Genomic DNA, 18,174 nt, shown 5'->3' with positions numbered 1-18,174 from the left:
TCAAAAAAAAAAGTGTCAGGAGAGTGTGGGTAAAAATGGGGAGAAGAGATTTCTTTTGCACTCACATTCCATGGAAAATGTTTTTTGTCTCTCGGGAGCTGCTGGAGAAAAGATCGATTTGCAATAAAAAAAATCAACAATCTTCTTTAACAGAATTCTCTGATTAATCCAACACATTTATACGACCAGGCACCTGATTGGTCAGGACATTCTGTAGCTCTACACACACGAAGCACTGCGACGTTAAGAAAAGGTCAGATGTTGTATTTATGAGCCAAACGCTTAAAAAATACTAATTTATGTGTGAATTCAGCCACAGCAGATGACCAGAGGACTGTATACTTAAGTATGTAGTTATGACTTCTGTCTTCTTTGCAGCTAAGCTAAAGAAATGGATACAAACAGTATCAAGTCATTACAAATTTTGGTAACAGCAGATGGGTGCAGCATGTTGGTCAGCCTACCAAAGCTGCTCCACAAACAGGAGGGTGGGGATTGTTGTTTTTACTGACTTTTGTGTTACTATTAGCATTTAATTGATTACTGGTTTTGGTTAAACTTACTCATATAGCAGTGCTGTTTATACACTACACTCAGTCTTATATCACTAATATCCCCCATATTCATATGAGTGTTTTCCTGTTTGTGTTATTCTTGTAAGTCTTCTATGTCCTTGTCCTTCATATGTGTCGTGCTGTCCTGCTTTGTTCATAATTAAAAACAACAACAACAACAACAGTTGTTCCACAATGTGTCAATCTGACTTAAATTCTAGACAGTAAATAATACATGAGAAAGATTGGACAGTGCAGTATAAACTAATACAAATAAAGCAAGAATTGCAATGGTAACAGCCCAACTCTCCAAACTAAATAAATATTAATCCGCAAGTTAAGCGAGAAAATGTATTATTTCTGACTGTTACAGGAACAGCAGTCTTGTAACTGTATCCAAATCCAAGAACAAAATTCAGAAGCCTGATAAAACAAAGGGTTCCTTATTGCTCTATGCACAGATATGCCTCCATATCTTTGATATGGGACAATACAATAAAGGTTTCCATATACTTATGTATAGCATACATGTATGCTATACATAAGTATATGGATTACTATCAGTAGTTAGGTACGAGTTCTTTACTGTCCATTGGAGCATTAAATATAATTGTGTGCATTCTGTCTTCACTCTTTAACTCGAAGCATAGGCCAGTTTTTTCTCTGTGTGTGTGTGTGTGTGTGTGTGTGTGTAAGAGAGAGGGAAAAACAGATGTTTGAGATAGCTGAGCATTTGAAGGCATTGTCAGCATTTTAATTATAGATGCTTGGTTTCCAATAAGATGCCACCAAGCAGAAAATCCCTCATCACACTCGCGTTCTTTCTCCTCAGCATGGAAAAGAAAAAACATTTTCAACATCGGAGAGCAAGAACAATACAAAGAGACACGGAAACAGATTAGCACGGTAAAGAAGACGGAGCGAGTGAGCGGGACGAAGGCACAGAGGGGAAAGAAATTACTGGATAAACATCCAAATAAATAAATAAATCACTAAGATGCTGAGACAATGTTCAAGCTGACTGGTAAAATGCTTAAATGTTTCCTTGAATATAGGCTTCAGTCATTAAAAACACAAGCAGCCCCTGTGAAACGGAGCTAAAATGAATCGACTTTGCACAACTCGGTTTCACTCAAATGTTATTAAACCAGAATTCAGGGATTTGCAGATCCTTTCAACCCATAATTTAATTCATAACATCAAAAACAATGTATGCAAAACTTGATCCCAATGATTTCTATAATACATTTCCTAATGCGCCAAATGTTTACAGTGACAGGTCTGCAGGCCACTTTCATGCTCTTGTAATGTGCACAGTGTGGACTGGCACAAGCAGGGCCTTCTCTAAAGAATCACATCTAGCTGTTGTGTGTATAATTCAGCATTAGTGGTTCCAGTGTATACCTACCAGTGCTATGTACACTAATTCTCCTCACAGCATCACAGATGCTGGCTTTTGAACACAGTGTTGATAACATGCTGTTTGGCCCCACTCCTGTTCAGCCCGGGGGAACCTACGTCTGTGATTACTGAAGACAGCAGACAGATAACAGGACAGATTCAAAAAGCCTGGGCACCGAAATCTTTTTGTTTTTTATTTTTATTTAAATCGAAGAGTTTAAAATTACATTTGTGGATTAAACGATGAACTGTGTTCACTGACAACACTTTGCAGAAGTCTTCCTGAGCCCACGCACAATCCTGTTTGCTTTAAAACGGTGACGCCTGAAAGCCTGAAGATAACAGCGCACAGATTTCTCTGGATTCTCCACATATATTAATATCATGTACAGTAGATGATAAAATCTCTAAAATCTTTGGCAGCAAGCAGAAAAATGATATTTGATTCAGAAAAACTCAATCTCTTTATGGGTGGTCTCATATCCAGTCATTTTAGTGGTAAAACTAAAATAAAAACTAGATATGAAAAAATATTTAAAATAAAAAAAAGAACACTTACTGAACCAATTTTGTCAAAAACTAGTTAAAATAAAATACAATTATAGAGGAATTATCATTAATTCCAACATCTGTTAGTTAGAACTGTTTAACTGTTTAATATGTTTATGCTCAGGTTCGGCTGAGTTATGACCCCAGGAAGGACTTTTAGGACTGACTGGCACAGCTGAGTGCCGAGGGGGGGTTTATGTGCCTTTTTGCCTCCGTGAGTTCGTGCTGCTGCTGCAATGGGCCAAATGAGCAACACCAACGAAACCATCCTGTTGCTTTGAGAACACTGGCATTAATCTGTTTTACCCACCACGTTCTCACTTTATGCACGCCTCACAGTATGAAAACCTACACTAGCATAACCTTTACCATCATTCTTTTACAAACAGTTCCTTTCACAGAGTATGAGGCTTGGTATGAGAGTAGAAAACAAGGAGATCCCCCCCCAAAATCAATTAGTATGTCAAACCAAAACCAAATAACATATCAGTCAGCAGAACAAAAGGCAAAAAAAAAAAATATTGACTGTCTCTTACAGACTCCACATGGATGCTTAAGCAAGCCATTTGGTAACTGGAACACAGATGGTGTCTAACTGAGGTACGAGTCCATCAACCAGCCTGGGAGGACACGTGTCTTAAACAAATTCAGTCTGCAGCCAGGTCGACTGGAGTTTAATTTGGCACCTCACAGAGAGAATCCAGCTCTCTAACTTGTTTCCAACAAGCAAACCTAAGACTCATCACCGGTAAAGCTCAACAAATCACACTCTGTTCCAAGACACACTTTTCCTCACATAGAGTGTCGTTTTTTTCTACACGTCAAAACAACCTTCTCTGTTCTTTTCAGGGTACCCACATCCACACGCTGATCAGGAGGCGCTGTCCTATTTTCCAGCTCTGACGGTGGTCCACACTCCGGGGAGCCAGCATTTTATTTCAGGCTTGCTCCCAGGATTGGCACCTTCCAGCTACTGTACCTTGCTTCTGCTCTTGTCAGGAGATAGCTCGTCTTTTTCTATTGGCTTGTAGCTGCCACAGTATAACTAGGAGAAACTTATTGTGGAGGCAGAAACCATCCCGACATCTACAAGCTGTACGGCAATTACATAAAAGCAGACTTTTTTCTGGTGAGGGATATCGATGGAGAAACCGACAAAGTGAATCTGAAGCAACTTGAATTCTTGCTAGTTTTCTATATTTGCAGATTATCTCATTTTAACCTCCACATGCAAACAACACTGGTGTTTTCATTCATGCCGTCTAATTAGAGGTCTTCTCAGGGTGCGTGGGTGGGTACAAACTGACCCCTTCTTAATTAATATTTTTTCACAGCTGACAAGAAGAGCAGCGGGTTATATTAAGATGGCAACATTCCATTTATACAAACTCATTCCTTAGTCCTGCAGTCTGCCTACTTGCTTCCTGGCAGCAGTGTTGGTCAAGTTACTTGAAAAAAGTAATCAGTAACTAATTACTGATTACTTCCCCCCAAAAGTAATCACGTTACTTTACTGATTACTTATTTTCAAAAGTAATTAATTACTTAGTTACTTAGTTACTTTTTAAAAACACGATTTACAACCTGAATAGGCTACTCGGTGTTTGCTTGGAGGTTTAGGGGTTTTTTCGCTGTAAAAAGAAGTTTTCTTCCGGCGCAGTGAACAACGGACACTAATGTTTTTGTCACTTATTACGGAATCAAACTCAAAGTAAGGTCAGTACTTCCACGCTTTAAACGCTGCACGCTCATACTCTCTCCGCAGTCGACATATTATCCATTGTTGATCTGCACTAGGGATGGGTATCGTTTAGGTTTTATCCGATACCGGTGCCAAACCGGTACTTTCGAAACGGTGCCGGTGCTTAAACGGTGCTCAAACTGGTGCTTAAAGAATGGAGAACACAAACTTTGTCCAAAAACCTCTCATGTTTAGCTGTTTTTTTTGTAAAAAGATAACAATGTTAGCCTTTTCTGCAGCTATAGGGCATATATGGTCTCACTCTTGGCTGGAAGCAGTGCTTAAACAATGGAAAAAACAAACTTTGTCCAAAAACCTCTCATGTTTAACTGTTTTCCACTTTTTCTTTGGTCATTTTAGCCTTTTTGGCCAGGGTGAAGGGAGTATCTGCCATCAAACAAGAAGACAGCCGCATGTAACTACGACGGTGTTTGCTAGTTCACCTTACATGCATTAATGTAATAATGTGGTTAGCGTACTCAACGTTAATTACACACGAACAACATGAAGCTACTCACGCAGAGAAGAACGGCTGCTGCTGCCATCATCATCCTCATCATTTCTGCTACACTGGCAGGGTTAGGGGCCAGGACTCTACTCTTCGGGTTTTTGGGGGATGTTGCTAACTCCAAGTCCGATAACAGGCACCACACCCGCAGTAGATGTGCTCGGTGTGAGGTCTCGCAGCAAGCTATCGAACACGGCGCATTTCTCGGCTTAAAAAAAAACAAACGCTATGCGTCGCCAGGTGTTTCATCGGATTTGAGGAGTTACCTCCTTTGACAGTATCACAGTATCAGCTTAAAGCACTTGTTGCAGGCTGCTGAGTTTGCACCTTTTGCTGTGAAGTACAGCCAGACTTTTGACCGCTTTGCCTTGGGCATTTTTAATCTGTAGCTCTGCTCTAAAAGAACGTACGTACCTGGCCCCGCCTACTATCCTCGGAAACGTAAAATGATTGGCTAGAATCTAAAGTGTATCACAGCTCAGGAAAATAAAGCACCGAAATGTGCGCTCCTTTTCGGTCTGGTTACTACCGTTTATGTCAGAACCGGTACTCAGCTGTTGCCACGAACGTCGCACTCGCTTACGTCATTGTCATGAGACACTCTCGCAAAAAAATCACGGTTTTAGTAATGCAGTAACGCAGCGAGTAACAGTAATCTAATTACCCTTTTTGCAATAGTAATCCCCTACATTACTCGTTACTTGAAAAAAGTAATCGGATTACAGTAATGCGTTACTGCCCATCTCTGCCTGGCAGTGGAAATAAATTAAAAGGTTTGTTTCACCCTGGTTTTAATGTTTGATGAGTCCAAATGTCTGCTGTCAAACACTTTATATTGTTGTATTGTCCATATTTATCTATATTTCGAATATTTAATAGAAAAAAACAATTATACTTATAAACATACATACAGTAGATTACTGTGTTATGTCGTCCAAAGAATTGATGCATTTTCATAATTAATTGATTAAAACTAGATTTGTGGATGCTTGTGGAAGCTGCCATGTTCCCCAGTATATCTGAATACAGTAGCCAGGAAGGACAGCTCCCTTCAAAGTAACTGCTTGTGGCCGTACGTGGCAAAACACCAGGCACATCTGTACTGCAGCAAAGGCGAAGGAGAAGTGAAGTCACGTTTGCCTTCCGTGTCAATTTGTGTCTGCGGCTTCAGGCTAAAGATATAAAGCATCATAGCTCTGTTTTATCAAAGGAGGGGGAGTCGCTTTCACCAAAGAAGCACAAATGCAGAGAAAAGAGTCAACGCCACCGGCATCGTAATAAAATGTCATCTTCTTCCTCACCTCAAGCCTCTTCCTGAGTTGAAAACATGCATATACTGTTTCCTGGCTGTTTTGAGCCATGCCTCCTTCTTATTAATAAATAGTCTTCTTACTACATACTGTATACCTCCTACTTTACATTCCTCACCTGCCATATCATCTTTTACTTTCGTGCTTTTTATGGTCCAGCATTTTGATATCATACATGACCTTTAATGACCTCCTGCTCCTCATTTGGGTAGTTTAACATGATGACTGATCTGCTATGTATGAACATCATGTTTCTTGGATTAAACGTGTTCATTCCACCTCCTGGTTTCCTGTGTTCCTGAGTCTTCTCTCTCTGTGGAAAAATAATCCAGCTGAATGACTGATGTATGAAGTTTGGGCTGGAAGAGGTTTGCATTACTTGGCTGTGTTTCTTGAGCTTCTAATGCTGGTGTGCTGCATTCAGTTTTGATACTTGAATCATTCCTACACAGAAAGTTTAATGAAATGAAGTAAAATATGAACAGTTTATGAAGCATTTCTTAAAAAACAATGAGCTTTTCTATATTTACAATACAACTGTTTGCAGTACAAATGCACACCTTGCTCACTGCTGCCATGCTCGGTGTACCTACTTACATTAATTATAATAGGAATGTAATGTTGTTTTTGCTTTGTAAATATACTTTTTCTATCTTTCATACACTGGGTTAACCAGTGGTTCTCAAACTTTTTACATCATTCCCCAAACAATGACAAACAAATTTCATTCCAAACAACTATTTGTAACTTTTGTCACTAGACTGCTTCATCAGTCTGCACCACTTCTTCAAACAAGCAACAAGTTACACAGAATGTGAACATTGCCAAACATAGAAAAATAAAGTTCATTCTTAGTCTTATAAACAAAAAAGAAATCCAGAAACTTGTGAACAGAGATGAAAAATATATAATTTAGTGACAGTTTAATACTATTCACTCTTAGTGGCTGCAGTGAGCCTGTTTTTGACTGCAGAGCTGTGGTGGGGTGTGGTCTACGGCCTGGCTGCGGGGGAGGCGCAGGTGCCTGAGCGACATTCGTAATCATGCCTCGCAGTCTTAAAACAGAATGAAGTAGGTCCTGTTGTTGTTGATGTGTGTAGGCTGTAGCCGAAAGCTTCAGTGGATGCGCATATTATTAACCTAACTGCTGTGAATTTCTTTTTGTCCCACCGTAAAAGTGATCATTAGTTCCACATGACTTTTCTGCCAGGTAACTTGCACCCCACCTTTCAGATCTAATCCCTTTGAGAATCACTGGGTTAACCTAACTTCAAATCTGTCACATTGGTTGGGGTGCAGCCTTATCGTCATATAACTCAAATGCATTCACTGGATGATTGTAGATTTCTTGTGCTTTGAATTTGCTGAATGAAATATACGTATAGATCTTTAAAAGTCAAAAATGAAAATAAACTGTAACTGTAATAGTAGTAGTGGCTGTGGATAGGAAGGTGACATTAAAAGCAGCTGAATGCCCCTTTAAGAGGATCATCATGCAGTAAGCATTTTGTTTATTTCACTATTTTGTTCTAAGGCCAACCAGGACTATATTCTCCAGTCACAGTCTTTACTGGCTCTGGCTTTAAAGAGTGTGACTTCCTGTCAGGGAGGTCGGGAGTGTGTGCTGGTATTCAGGGATTCAGTGTTTTGCTGAAGGACACCAAAACAAAGCGTACTGAACTTGGATTTGTTTTATATCTTTTATTAATCACACTTGCCTTGATTTGCTGCCTCTTTTGTTCCTTTGTGAGCAGATTGGTGGCACACCTGTTTGTTAAAGGCACTCTATAAATACTCTTGGCTGGACTTGGCTTGAAAGATGGACTTTGCAAATAAACAGAGTGACGCTGATGTCTGCAGACCCTCGAGGATCAATTGTACCTGGGGGCCACTTGTTGCCATGGAAACTCTTTCCTCATTATAAAGGACCAGCAAAGGTTACAGCAATCTTAGAGGAAGGTGGAGAGAACAAGAGAATGCAACCAGAAAAAGGAGTGTGTGAGAAGTAAGACAGCTGGTCTAAAACAGAACCGAAACAGGTTTTTACACACTTTTAACTGTACATATATACGACTCTCACAATATTTTTTAATGATGATGGTGATGAAAACTGATCTTCTAAGTCTTCCAGAAAAAATTACAAAAAACCCTTCGACACAAAACAGATTCTAGGTCTGAGCTCCGACTCAGGAGGTCACTGCTACGAGATAAATTAACTGTTGCATGAAGATGATGTGTTTTTATATCAAATGTCAAACAGAGGATGTTTTTTCTGGACCTCCAGGTCCAAGTTGCTAACAGCACAACCACATTACAGCCAGCACTGCACTGCGATGGGGGAAACATGTATTAGATCCCCTGCTGAATTTGTAAGACTGTTAATGGCGAGAGACAGAATAACAACCAAAAATCCAGGAAAAACACATTACAATAAAGTCATAAATAGTTTCGCATGTCATTGAGTTAAAACATGACTTTGTATGTGGTGGAGAAACCCTTGTTGGCCGTCACATTGGTAAGACACTCGTAGTTTGTCACCAAGTTTGTACACATCTCAGGAAAGATTTTGGCCACTTGTCTTGCAGAAAAACTAAATCCTTCAGTTTCTAGGTTGAACTTAAAGCTTCAGCTCCTTCCACAGGTTTTCCACAGCACTGATGTCTGCAGGGTGGCTTGGCCACTCCATGACTTTAGCAACTCCTTTGTTGCCTCATCTTCAACCCATCTTTAGTGTTCTTGCTGAGGAAAGGAGTGTCACAGCCAAGACTTTACAGTTCATGGATTCTTAATGTGGTGAAGTGATCCTGTACTCTTAGCAGAAAAGCAGGCGCAAAGCATAATGTTTCCACCTCTGTGCTTGACTGTGGAAATGGTGTTCTTTAGGTTACGCTTCACATTTCTCACATTTCACAGCAGGCCAAGTTGATGCCAAAGAACTCGATTTTGGTTTCATCTGACCACAGCAGTCATTTAGATGCTCACGGACAAACGTAAGACGGGCCTGTACACGTGCCTATAGAAATTAATGCAGATGATCAAACAATTATTTCCAAAAATTATATATTTTGCATGATAAATTGCAATTCACGAGTAAATTAGCACACATAAAAATCAGCATTAACGGTAACTGCAGCTGTTACTGCTGTTTCGAGCTTTGATTGAGCCAAACACTTAAATGAGTGCTTAAGTACAGACCTCTATATCATCTGCCAGAAGGTAGGGTAACTCATCATATTGCAAGTGCAGGATATAAATGGGATTGCACAGAATAACACACACTACTATATCTATCCATAAAGGGATTGAGGACTATGATGTGCTTCCTGGCCTGTGATTTTCATGGCTGTCTGCACTTTAATTTCACTGTGACTGAGAGATTTCCATACTGCGCTCTTATTCCCTTTACATTTAAAATGAAGAGGTTGGGATCACACCATGCCACAAACTCCTGTATTTCAGAACAGTAAACAGTTATATCCTCTTTCTTGTGAAGCAAACTTAAAATGGCAGTATCATCTGAGTATTTAAAAATATAATTCTGCTGAGAATTGATTTTTTACAAAGTGTGAAAAGGAGCTGTGAACTGACACAGTCTTGATGAGCACCGGCACTTCTCGCTTTCAGCTGGGACAGTGTTATTGACTTCAGCTTCTTGAGTTCTGTTGGTTAAAACGTGACGGCTTCCCAAGTTTTGCTATTTAACGTCTACTTTCTATGGCTGCCATGAAATATCTGCCTCAGTAACAGCGGCTATGTACTGAGCTAAAATGGCTACACCCAATAATCCGCCTGAATGCATCCTGTGTAGACAAAGTATTTGAACATTTACTCATCGTCATTTTCCAAATGTTTAGAAATAAGTGAACGGAAATCCTCAAACACTCCCTAAATAACCTCGTTTGCAGACTTTTTTCTAAACAAAACACAAAGGAAACGCAGCTCACTTTGAGGCAACACAGCATTCAATCTAGAGTGGAACTGCAACACTTGAGAGTAGAGCAGCTGGATGCAGCATTTCCATCCATCTGTCAAAGTGACAACATTCTGTTATTCAGACATACGTCACTACATTTAATACGGTACTGCTGAGTGATTATTAAGCACCATGAGTGATCGAGTGACATTTAAAGCAGGAGATAGAGGAGCCAGTTGTTTCAAACTGTCGGTTGGGCCTCAATAAAGAGACATATGCTGTGTTCCAGACATCTCGGAATTCCAAGTTCGGAACTAGACAGTGACATCACTCCACAGTTCCTGGAACCAGTGCGTCCCAGAAAAATTGAGGAAAAACTTCAATGGGATGGTTACTTGGTTGCACTCAATAGACTTACATTATTTTATATTAGCTAACTTGTAGCAGAAACAGTGACTTTAAAATAAGCACACTAAAACAAAACATCATTTCAAGGGGATCACTTTTGAGTTTTATGTTAAGAAATCAAGGTAGTCATCATTTTATTCATATATTCCTCATTCATAAAGTGCTTTACAAACCTGAACATTATGGTTAACAGGTGGATTTTCCCATTTCAGTGCAGCTAGCCAAACAACAAAGAGCCAGTTACAGTGAAAACTGAGAGCATATCCTTGATTTGTTAATATCAAACTCATTGTTGCAGCCAGAGGCATCACAACAATGATCCCCTTAAACTGATTTTCAGTTTAACTAACTGTAATCAGATTGTGCAAAATGTGTTACTAAAAAGTTTTATTTCCCCTGCATTAACTTCATAATTGGCCCTGTAGTCACAAACAATAAAATCCATTATTCACACCATGATTGTTGCAACTCCCCCCAGTCTGCCATGAATAAAAAGCCACTCTTGCACCTGCAGCTGGTTCAGAAATCAGCAGATGAGCTTCTTAGTCGTGTTAGGGGACTGCATCGCGTCGCCTCAGTCTCGGCTTCTTACTACTGGCTGCCTGACTTCAGATTTGACTCATCACTTTTAAGCACTTTTTAGGGCTGGCTCCAAACTGCATAGCAGAAAGGCTGACCCATGTGAGCTAGCTCCACTGGTTGTTCCAAAGCTGAGACTTAAATGTAAAGGTGAATTTGATGTTGCCAGCGTGACCCCTTGGTTTTGGGAGATAAAGAGGAAAAGCATAATAGGTCCCTTTATTTGTGGGGATTCTGTACAAGACAGATACAGGATGCAAATTTCTCTCTGCAGAAAGCCGCAATTTTTCATAAATGAGTTAGTATTTCATTTTGTACTTGAAGAAATACAACACAAAATCTTCTGAAGGGCCCATAAAAATGCATTCACACTGCAAGCAACATGTCCTTTCAACTCCTGCAGAGGTGGGAGAGTGAGCTGTCTCTACACCGCTCCACAAAGCCAAACCTGAATATCATTTGTCGGTCTTAAAGGAGAGCTAAGCTCTGAGCCCGGGTCTGCACAAGGCAAAACAGCCCGAGCAGAACCAAATTTATTCAGCCTGAATGAATGTGCTGTGCAAATGGCACAAGTTAAAAAAAAAGAAAAAGAAAAACAGTCTCTCACCTTTCTGCAAGAGTTACCTTGTAATCACTGGGGCAAGTAGAGCTGGAAATCATTTACGGATTTCTTCAAAGTGCAAGGTGTAAAAAAAGGATGCAGTGAGTGAAATGCTGGCAGGCAGACGAGGGAAACCTGCTGTCGCTCCATTAATCTGGACTCGGATCTGTCTATCTTAGCCCATACAGACGGCATAACGATGATAAAACTATCAAATGTGTTGGGAAGTCAACAAGCTCATAGATTTCAGAGATTTCTTGTTTAATTATATTATTTTCTTCTTCATCTCTTGTGCTACACAAAGCAACAAACACAGGGGAAAAATATGATTAGAGTTCAGGTTTGGAATCAGTGGGGAGCTTTCTGTTTATGCCTGCTAATTTGTGTCTACAAGATAACAGCTGAAAACACGACTTTATGAATCAAAGAAAGCTCTTTGTCTGCAGCTGCACGGCCGTATAGGAAACCGCATGTGGGATTAATTTGGACTTTTCAGCTTGGCTAACAGTCCAGTTTGCCTCTTTTGACACACAAATATAAATAAATTCAACAAAAAACCCCAACTTGTACAATTTCTGTTTTTAACAGAGTGCATGGACAAAATAACCGATTTACAGCTGCATGTGAGCGATTCTATTTTCGTCACCTCGCAGGGATAGTCTCAGCTGATTTCCTTAACATCATCGAGCACTTTACGCAGTGACTTCATTACTCAGAGCACCAAAGCAGAGGCTGTCTAAGTTGTGTAAATGGTGTAAAGTTGTGTGTGCAGACTCGTGAGCGAACATAATGTCTGGGAGTCTGCAGGCATCCATTTCTGCAGGCATGTGTTTGCTTATCTGACGTGCTGCAATCAGACAAAATGAAACACAAGGAGACAGATAATGGGACATTTAATTTACAAAATTACATGACTATGAGTGCGAGCGTGTGTGTGTGTGTGTGTGTGTGTGTGTGAGTGAGTTCTTCTGTGATTGTTGTAAGTGGGTAGCAGCAGGGTCATTATATTGTGGAAAACATCTGCGTCGCTGTGCTTTTATTTTTTAAAAAAAGTAATGTCCAATTATAATAACCAGTGTAGACACATGCAGAGGAGTGCACATACACACTGTCATACAACAGAATGCACATTTGTTGTGGCTCTAATTACAGTTAGTGAGAGACGACGGCTATGGAGGAACTTCTTAATGTGGCACTTCCAGTTCATTTCTCCTCCAACAAATCAGCATCTAAATACATCTGCGGTCGTCGCTGTGAGGATTTAAAAGCCCTTTAATGGGACACAGAGAATGCACTTTGACAATGCTGTAGTGAGGTTCACAAGGCCCAAATGAAACACTGTTGGAAAAAAGAGGATTAAAGGGGCCAATTATTTATTGTCCTTCACCCCCAACCCATGGCTGCCCCTCCCTGAGCCTTGTTCTTCCAGTTAAAAGGGGTTTTTCCTTCCCACTGTCACCAAGTACTTGCTCATAGGAGGTTGTATGATTGTTAGGACTTCTCTATGTTATTGTAGGGTCTTTACCTTACAATATAAAGCAGCTTGAACCTGCTGAAGTAGCTTTGCATGATGGATAGTTCTAAACAATCCTTATTTTTCTTCAAGGCTTTTGGCACGCCACATCTGTCAGAAACTCTGTTTAAGAGGGGCCTCAAACATTGTGTGGGTGATGACCGCTCTCATTGTTATTATAGAGAGCCAAAGAGCACTGGCTGCCCACTTCTACTAATTGAAATCCAACCTGTGCAATCAATAATGACTCAAGCATACATGCACACAAATACACATCTATTTGTTTATATTTTTATACTGTTTATACTGTAATTATTTATTACATTTTGATATATTAGTTGTGTTTTTGTGAACAGTTGATTGCTTTTTTTGCACTGAATGGGACGGAATATACTTTCGTGCTTTTGGCATAATGACAATAAAAGATTCTGATTCTGATTAACGCATGTTGATTTGGTCCCAGTCTTACGATAGGACACGTTCCCTTACTGGCAATGTTTTTGAAGTGTAGCTAAATCAGAAGTGTAGCTGCAAAGAGCCCCATTCATCATGGATTGTTTCATGAGCACATCCTGTAAAACCTGAAGCCTGGAGAGTGGCAGTTCTTCAGTACTTCAAGGTTATTTGTTGGGGCTAACTATGGCGGCATGTATTTCATGTGACTGTTGAATGCTTTCACTGTGAAGCAAAAAATGCTCAAGCATTCAGTTTACTGTAGAACGATCATGAATGTTAGCTTAGGAGGGCAAACAATGAAAAGACAGGCTTATATCAAAAAACAAAAACACACTTAATTAGTTTTCCTTTTTATCCTTTATGGTAAAGCTCGACTGTATGCATAGACATATTAAAACTAATCTTAGGGAGAACGCTGGGGTTCATGGATTACATGAAAATGAGTTCTCTCTAATGGTGATTAGATTAAGATCAGGTCACATGGCCAAAAACTACTCTGGCTACAGTTGATTTCACATTGACACATTTCTCTTTTGTTCAGTTTCTAGTACCCATCCATCCACCCATGAATGCACCCCTTCCTTCCACCTCTGTCCTCTACTTTGCCTGCTTGTCACTCCATCCATCTCCCTTTCCTTCACCCCTCCCCGAGCCTCTCTCTGCTTTCTTACAAAAATCCAATTAGTTGGGGCTGACTCCTTACTCTGCAGGAGAAGAAAGTGATGGCAGAGACGAAGGGATGGGAAGCACTGCTGGCAGAAACCCTTAACCAGAATTTTCTCAACCTTAGCTCGTCTCCCCCGCAGTTTGTCCTCAGAGAATAGAGAAAGTGGAGACACGGAGGCTAAAAACAAAAAGAAAAAAGGAGGAGAGGCTACAGACAGAATCCCTCATCAGATACCCCCCGCCTATAATTTTGCTTCTTCGTTTTCTTTGAATGGATCATGCAACATTGGCACTTTGAAGCGGAAATGAATTAATAGAAAATAGAAAGCATCGGTAAATAATAGACTGTTTACTTGTGGAACAAGAACAAGATGGCAGTCTGAGTCAGTTTAAAGCTGAAAAGCTAAATGTCACTGTTGCATTTCATCCACTTTAATTCTTTTTATTAGAGAAAAGACTTCTTTTTTATTCCTAAAGTCCCTTTTTGGTTATAAAGAAACAGTCATATCCACAAAACCAGTATGCTTTTTTCAGTTTAACATTACAGTAATTGTCCATAAACTGTATATAAATGATGGACATAATTAACCAAAAAATGACGTCTTGTTGATTAAGTCCTGTTTTGAAGCTTCAAGCTGTGCATTTCTGTTGCTTTCTGTGTTAAAAATAAACATCGTGAGCATGTGTTGGATCTGACAAGGAACACTGCTCATTGGATAACAGCTTACCAAACACAAGTCATTAACAAGTGAGCATACTGTTCTTAATCCTCCTTTTTGACTATAATGGAGAACATAATTTACAAAATGGATTTTATGTTGTAATCATTATGATTTGAAACTCTGTAAAATCATCAGGGAGGTGTTTATCAACTTTAAGTGTTATTTTTTTTGGCAGACTTTTATACAATCAGAGATGACAGTAGTCACCCTCTGGTGGCCAATAAGAAAAATACACACTGATTTATGCTAACACATGAAAAAGGAGGATATCATCAATCCTCCAACCCACTGCACTCATAGTGTCACAGCTTTGCTAATCTCACATAACAGGAGACAATACACAAAGATTAACTGCAAACAGCACAATCAATTATTTATGATGGAGAGTTTAACAGTTTTGCTAAATTCCCAGTGCGTTGCTGGTGCAAATCTGGAACTGCTTAGACATTCCTACATAGGAGCTTCAGGTCTGTTATAGAAGCTGTTTCAGTGGATCCAAATACACTGGCAATACACTGCAAAACCTCAAAATCTTGTACCAATCTTGTAATCTTGAACCAAGTATATTTGTCTTATATCTAGTCAAAAATAATCTCATCACACTTAAAATAAGAGACAATCAGCTACAGAGTAACATTTCAGTAAGATATAGGAACTTTTATTTAGACAATGCATCTTGAAGCTGGAGAATTTTCACTTGTTCAATTGGCAGATTTTTTTTTCAGTTTTTTTTTTTAGTGAATACAGGATATTTTTTGCTTGGAATAAGTGAAAAAATCTGCCAATGGAACAAGTGAAACTACAGTGGGTCAAACCTCTCAGTTTGTTAACAATGTTTTAATCATCAGTGTTTGGACAGGATGGTTTTTAGTTTGTGTCAATCACAGCTCTGGCCATTATTAAAGACCCAGCTATCAGTCGACCAATATTTATTTTAGAAAATATAACCAACAATTGGCAACATAAGCAAGATTTTTTTTTAAAAAAGGTAAACACTTTTCTGGGGCCTTAAATATATGTTTTGAGTGTTATTTGTTTTCTCTTTTGAGACTGTCTCAGTAAAGAGTTGGATGAACTAATGACACCAAATCATTAAGGCATTTCTTTAGCGACCCTGTACAGCCATGTGATTTTAAATAGAACCCAGACTATAGTCAGTACAAGTTTTTCAAACCACTACCACTGTTGATGTTTCACAACTCATAAATAATCCAGAAAAATATACACGGCAACTTTGCTAAAGACCATTAATGAACTCATATGTATGAGTGTGGTTTCCAGGGTTGCAAAGTGGTCCCAGTCTTGCAGTAGTCATGTATCACTGAGGTTTGTCAGACTATTCCCTTTTGATATGGTAACGTACAACTAAATACACGACTGGATATTTGAAGAAATGAATGTTCAGGTTGAAACAGAAAAGCTACGTTACATAGCTAGGTTTTAGCTTTTATGAAGAACACGAGTGTGTTATTATCATGTTTTGGCTAAAATGTATTAAATTAAGTTAAATCAAAACCAAAGCAAACCAAAACAAACAAAACATAAAACAAACTTCAGGTATACTTCATGAGGTGTTGACGTTCAAATTTTTGAGGTGCTCTGGGTTCAATATATATAAACAACTCAAGTGAACACCAGGACATAATGATGGTGATATAGTGAAATCAAAGGACCCTTCCAGCACTGTAATTGTAGCAATTTGAAACAGAAAGTACATGGGAATGAAAGCACTGAAACCTGAGTGTGTGGATAACAACACCTTCCTTATTTGACAGTAATTGTCAATACAGAGAGGAGAGACATCATCCAGATTGTTCAGGTTTCCTTGAAAGTGCAGTCATGTGCATCCCTCAGTTCAGAAACAACACATACAAACTGATACAGGGAGGCTTTCTGGCTCGTTTCCATCGCTGGTGCTGAGCAATCATTACTGCCTTGTTTGTATACTGCACTTTCTTGAGATTACATGTCAGCCACAGCATACATTTCCTAAATATTCATGATCTTCGATTGTTTATGCTTGTTTCACCCGCAGAGGTATCGAACCATGAAAGCTCAATATTTCAGAACTTCAGTCTGGCCTGAAAGACCTTCATACAAGCTGCATTTTCTCCTTTGAATAGAACTTCCAAACACTGTGGGTTTTCTCACCACCAGCGCATCTTCATCCTTCACATTTGCCAACAGATCAGCACTATGAGCAGACTGTTTTTCACACAAGATAATACAGCATCAACATTGCTGCAATTATATGTGAACATGTCAGTTTTTTGTGCGTATACTATTCCTGCTTTTACTTGTTGAAGGCTTAAAGTAATTATGTATGTTGGATTTGAATTAAATGTTTCAGAGCATGTATATTTGTTTGTACTATTCTCTTTTTTTAGTTCTAGGTTGGTGCGACATATTATAATCAGTGTTGGTCAAGTTACTTGAAAAAAGTAATCAGTTACTAATTACTGATTACCTCCCCCAAAAAGTAATCCCGTTACTTTACTGATTACTTATTTTCAAAAGTAATTAATTAATTAGTTACTTAGTTACTTTTTTAAAACACGATTTACAACCTGAATAGGTAATAAAGCGATAGATCTTTCAGCCCAATTCTACTTTTCTGCATAATCCATCATACAAAATGTAATCAAATGGAAACGTCTCTTTTTAAAACGTTAAATCTTTTAACTGCATCAAGCAAAAACTTAATTATATGCAACATTCTCTGACTGGAAGAAATTTGTTTAACATTTAAACCTATTTTCTGCACATTCCAGCACATAAAATAAAATATGTTTTTGTGTTTACACTCAGTCTTTCAAATAGATGCAAGTAAAACACAGCAGAAAATAAATAAAATCAAAGACTCAGCGGTCCTGTTGCTCTATTTTCACCTGTAAAGCAGGACTGGGGTAGGCGGAGGTTTACCCTGGTGCAGGTGTGCCGCAGCGGTCAGTGGAAGAATCCGCGAGTTTCTCCGTGAATTTCCCATTACAGTCGTAGCGCACTCGCTGCTTGCTTGGAAGTTTAGGGGTTTTTTTCACTGTAAAAAGAAGTTTTCTTCCCACGCACAACGGACACTAATGTTTTTGTCACTTTTTATGGAATCAAACTCAAAGTAAGGTCAGTACTTCCACGCTTTAAACGCTGCACGCTCATACTCTCTCCGCACTCGATATATTATCCATTGTTGATCTGTGAACAGCTGTTGTCACGAACGTCGCACTCGCTTACGTCACTATCATGAGACATTCTCGCA

The sequence above is a fragment of the Oreochromis aureus genome, linkage group 2 (assembly GCF_013358895.1).
Source record: "Oreochromis aureus strain Israel breed Guangdong linkage group 2, ZZ_aureus, whole genome shotgun sequence".
NCBI classification, from domain to species: Eukaryota; Metazoa; Chordata; class Actinopteri; order Cichliformes; family Cichlidae; genus Oreochromis; species Oreochromis aureus.
This window is presented reverse-complemented; position numbering follows the sequence as displayed.